Source organism: Mercenaria mercenaria, chromosome 5, assembly GCF_021730395.1.
Source record: "Mercenaria mercenaria strain notata chromosome 5, MADL_Memer_1, whole genome shotgun sequence".
NCBI lineage: Eukaryota > Metazoa > Mollusca > Bivalvia > Venerida > Veneridae > Mercenaria > Mercenaria mercenaria.
In genome coordinates this window covers 24,802,985-24,808,770 of record NC_069365.1, presented here as the reverse complement: position 1 = coordinate 24,808,770, position 5,786 = coordinate 24,802,985, and positions in this window count along the sequence as shown.

Below are 5,786 nucleotides of genomic sequence, written 5' to 3'. Positions count from 1 at the left end.
TCATAGTAAAGTAATATTTCTTTCTGGCAAAGTTGTCTGGCCATATGTTCTTAATGGCAAAGTAAACTCTTCGAGATGGATATTAACCTCTCCTAGCGACAAAGTAACCTTCTAAAGGCACAGTCACCTATCCGATTTGCAAAGTAACCTCTACTAATGGCAAAGTTACCTGTCCTCATTGGAAAGTAATCTGTTCCGTTAATATTCTAGAATACATGATATTGATTCCTTTTTTTTGTCTTTATCTGAATGCATTTTAAAGTACAATTTAAAAAAATTAATCATCTATTAACAGCTATAAGGTGGAGAAAAGTAGAGCAATACCCTACTAAAAGGGTAATTCATGAATGCCTTATAGGACAACTACATACACAATTTCCCGGATCCTATTTTGTCAGGCTACGTTCAGGCGTGCAATTGGTAGCCCTGTCTAACTAGCAGGCAGCTCACCAACCTGACTTTCTTCAGTAAAAAAGTCATCTGTTACTGAACACATCATGACTTCAACACATGACACTCTATAAGTATAACTTATTCGTACGTTGTAGTACTTATTCACTTTTATAATGATTTTGAAAAATAATCAAACAAGGAATTTTGTCTCCCTTACTATTATACTATAAGATTTCTCATCCTTTTTCGTCAAAAAATTATATGTGCTGACATAGGTTACAAATACTTAATAAAAATCAAAAGAAAAGTTGTCTGTTTGTGGTGATATACATATTTACTCATTGGGAGAACATGTTATTGATGGAAAGCAGATATTGATCAGTCAGGCGCGGAGGTTTATAACATTTCGGTATCAACTTATCCTCGCCTTATGTTATGTTGGCACTCTTTGTAAGTTCGTAGTATGTAGGTAGATATTAACTTTAGTTATGTCATAAAAGTGTTTAGGAATGTATTTGTTCAAATTACGTGTAGACGCAGGCATAAGAAGTTACGTGCAGATGCAGGCATAAGAAGAAAGATTAGTTTATCTTTCAATATAAACAATCTAGCACTCGGCGTGTTTAACAATAGATGATCATTCGTAGTTATCTAGGATTACTCCATGTTGTAAAAGTTCAATGATGATCAAACATTTAGCATTTTCATTTGTTTATCTTGTCACAAATGCAAAAGAATATCTTCCTTGTCAATGCAGTTCACATAAAATCTTAAAACTCTAATCAACACTTCAACAGGCTGTGTCTAAATTGTAAAGGAAAAGCAATGTATGTGTCATATTAGCATGTCCTATTGCAATGTATTTCAAATGTTTATATATTCACTCTAAACATACTAGCAGACATCAATGTTGTCAACTGAAAATTAGTTCAGTTTCGTCGTCTAGTGTTCTTAAACGAGTTGAAATAGAACTGATCTAACATAAAGTATTTTGATGAAATAACGAAGAATGAAGGTCGTAAACTCGAAATATCTTTTTTCGATTTGTTGAGTTGTCTGATATAAAATTGTCGTTTCGGTGCCCTTTATTTATTGAAAGTAGGCTAGAACGACACTGTTTTTGTATTTGCCTAGGTGGGTGTCGTACTGTCTTGTCGTGTCTTCGCACCGTCAACACGACAACTTAACACGACAAAAGTCAGCCACATTTTTTTTCTGAATCAATCTTGCGGTAAGTAAAGACTGATTTGCGGTATTCAAATAAAATCAAAAATGGCTTACACTAGAATAGTGTTATCAATAAAATATTAACTGGACTATTAAGCACTTAAGGAGTAATGTCTGTTCTATAAGAGACGCTTTTAACTTAATCCACACTTTAATGGAGAAGTTCATACAGTTGTATCTTATCTTACGTAATCATCTACTTAACAAATCTGGATCATTTTAACCGACGTTTAAATAGATTTCAACCTTTTAAAGATCGCTAACTACCAATGAAAACTAGTGCACAAATTAAAAACCAATGCGAAATATCAAATAAAGCATGACTCACAAGTACTATTGTCATGAAGGTATGTGTTTCTATCTTTACATGTTGCAAAAATTTTCTAGTGTAACCGGTTATTAATTACGGTTCTTCTATCTTGAGTACAACGTAATACTCTTATGTGAATGTCGTTCAAAATAAAGCCATGCGTTTCTTCCTTACAGTCGGGAGATAGATACACCAAAACAGAGCTGTAAATGACAAATTTGGATGTGATCCCTGTCTGTACGACTTGAAAATCTTAATCTGTTTGCAGGTTCTGGGTTCGTATTTCTTTATATGTATTGATATAAGTATTACAAACTTGTCGCCTAAAGGACATTGTTAAGGTATGGTTCATGTAATAGTGTACCTCCTTTTGAAGAGTATTCAATTGCTATAAAAATCCTATTTTGACTTAAATTTCTCAGGGGGCCTAGGTTCAAGCCCCACTGGGACAATTTCAATTCCTTGTATACCTTTTCTTGGCTAGTATTTTTTTAAGACTTATTTTCCAGATCTTATTATTGATTTATTGAATTTGTTTTATTTGATAAGTGATATCGTGCTGTTCAAAGTGAATTTACCTGAAAAATTGGGGGAAGGTGTTTGGGGCAGAGGTAGACAAAAATGTTACATGAGGTAAACTTTCTCTATTTGCCCTTGCTCTTTAGATTACATATATCTATCTAGATGTCACTGAGAGCTGTACATTTAACGCCAACATTAACATGGTGTATACATGTAATAATACAAACATAGCAGTAACAAACAGAAAAACACATACATGAGGAAAAACAGCAGGTACCGTCCAAAAACACCACTTTGTAGCATGAATAAGTTTACTTGCGATAAACCTCACTCTTTAACCACATCCTGTCAGGTGAATACATTATAGACGTACCACTTGTACTTCATGACTTTAGACTTTTATTCAAGTTTTTTTTTTTTATGTTTTCATTAAATGTACACGTGCGCCCTCAACCAATGTTCTAATGGAAAGCTCAATACTTTGGATATATCTTCTCATCCTACGTAATTTCTATGATGTCCCTTTTGGGTCATCGCGATTGTTTTATTTTCTTTTAAAACACAGCGAACATGTCAAAACTGCGACGCTGAAAACACGAAACCTCGGCGACAGAAGTTGCAAGTTGAAACCGAAATGGCAAATTAGTTAACTGCACTAATGAAATTACGAATCCATAAAACCAAGATGGCGACGTTAAAAATAATTCTCGTTTTCACGATCGTATTTTCCACAAACATGCGGCTTCGGCATTCATCGTCACTGTTTCCAATCTTACAATCGTTGATGTCAACTAAGGAAAAAACAAGAACAGACAAAAGACTCGTTTAACTTTTATTTTTAATCTGAAAGCCCACTTAAGACAAAAATACTGATACTTCTAAGTATGCAAGTGAAACAAATTATTCTGTTATGATATCAGTACAACTATACAGCTTATGCAAGGAAAAGGTGCGTTCATGTAATTTGCAGCGTTATGCGAATGGTGCATTATGAGTTATATGTGGTCTTACAACTCTTAGTGCAAAATGAAATCATGCTAGTCGTAAAAGGTATTTTTATGTAAAGTAAAATGCGCTTCTTCTATAAAATATTAATCCCCTATGACTTCTATGTCTACCTTTTTGTATGGTCAAATTATGTTTCAATCTCACAGAAGATACTTTTATCTTGCAGTTCTGATTTTAATCATGATCGCTGTTTCGAGACTTCAGGTAGTTAGTACATGAAATTGATAGATTTTCTGCTTACTTTAATTGAAATTCAGTTTAATTAGATTTCTTAAAAATATGCAAAATTGATATGCGGATTGTATATCAAATTCGTTTGTTTCACTTTCAACATAGATCTAATATGGTGAAAAATGCATGTTTCATGATTCATATATGCAGTTTTTGATTGGTTTATCATTGTCAAGTATTCTTTAGAAATAAAACAAAACTGTATTAAGCGTCAATTAACTTTAAAACACCTCCCATGACGTGAGCGTAACAGTAACGTCTTAAGTAGCAAGGTACAACGTAAACAAAACGAATGACAACTCTTGCTTCAGGCAAAGGGTCCTTTTTTTGTTTACTTTCCTTGCAATTACGTAATATAATATTAAGCGGAGAATGAAAACGGTTTTAGCGTTTGATTTACCCTGGCTGAACTGCTTCTGGTGTTGCCTCAGCCAATTCCTGGGTTTATGTCAGAATGGATTATTATAAATAAAGCACACAAAAGCAATATTTCCACACACAAATAGTTTTGAATTTCCAAAAACACCTTGTTTCGAAATTGCTCATTTACGTCCGATTTATACATTTTTGGCCATAAAATTGATTTTATTAAAATATTTAACTATTCACAAAGATTCTACTACCGCCATCGGACACTTGTAAAATGGTGTATACATATAGTTTTGCATGTGAGATGTTCAGAACAAATCTATTATGGATTATGTGGAATAACCAGTAGTTATTTGAAACACATCAAAGTTGTCTACTGATTATGTTTTATCTTGTAATTCTCCATGTCATACTTGCTCAGAGATTACTGCTCAGAGATTACCATGCTTTTCATCTATTAACATTACCGTACAAGGCTGCATGCCAGTTTTGTGTTTTCTGATATCATTTGAAGTCATTTTTCAGAGATAACCATGCTTTTCATCTATTAACCTTACCTTCCAAAGTCAACCCGATCTGGCTGCATGCGGTTGTTTGTTATCAATTATTATTTCTATGTCACTTATTTCTTTAGAATATTTGTTGCTATGAACAGCACTAGGTATATAGATTAGCTCACAGTGGATCACTTTCAGCAAAGATCATACCTTGTACGTTACGTTCACATAAATTATTTATAAATTTTCTTTATCTTCATATCCGATAGAGGAAGTATAGCCAGTGATGGATTATAAATTTTAAATCCATTGAAGTAGTCATCTAAAGGACAAGTGCATCTGTGGAAATAGAAATGGCTCATAAATTGGTACATTCACACGTTCATGTCAAACTGAAAGTCGAAGTCATTCGGCTCAAAACCCGTTTGAAATTTTAGCTGTCGTTTAAAACTGGCTGAAATATATATTAATTTTAGTTATTCAACTGTATGAATACAAGTCGTATTTATTTTGTACAGCAAAACTACGTGCTATATTATTAAAGTTATAGTTATATACAATATTTAGCCTTTGGGGCTTTATCACGCTCGCTGCCTATGTATGTGTACGTGTGCATATAAATGTAAATCACGTTTGAACGTGTTCATCATGAAAAGGATGCTACATAAATATGGTACAATATGAGATAATAAAACATGTTTAGAAAAACTCCTAGCGTAATATTATTTCAACACATGCGTGCTATCTTTAGTACTCGTATTTTTCTTTTGCTTTCTGATGTAATATCTTTACAGCACGTGCTAGTCTTATTTTTATTTCTGGCGTAACTCTTTTACAACACATGATAGTCGTCGATTTTTAAATGGGACGTAATATCTTTACCAACTTGCTTGTCTGCATTTTTGTCAAGAATGATTTCTTATCGAGTATCTTTCAAATAAATATTTAGATAACACGTGTTATTAACAGTTTTTGAACTTACCTAAAATGATATAATGTATGACGTTATCGAATTTACTATACTGAATTTATTTACGTATAAACCATTATCAGTTTCGATTAATGTGAAAGCGTAATCAAATGATATCAGCAATTTAAAAGTAAACTTCCGTATTTGTATCTCTCCACCACATTTCTTCAGTGTATCATTCATTCAAGTATTTCTCCTTCACCACGATTCTCTCGTGTATCTTACCTTCACCAAACATGGCACTTTTGTTTCTGATTCA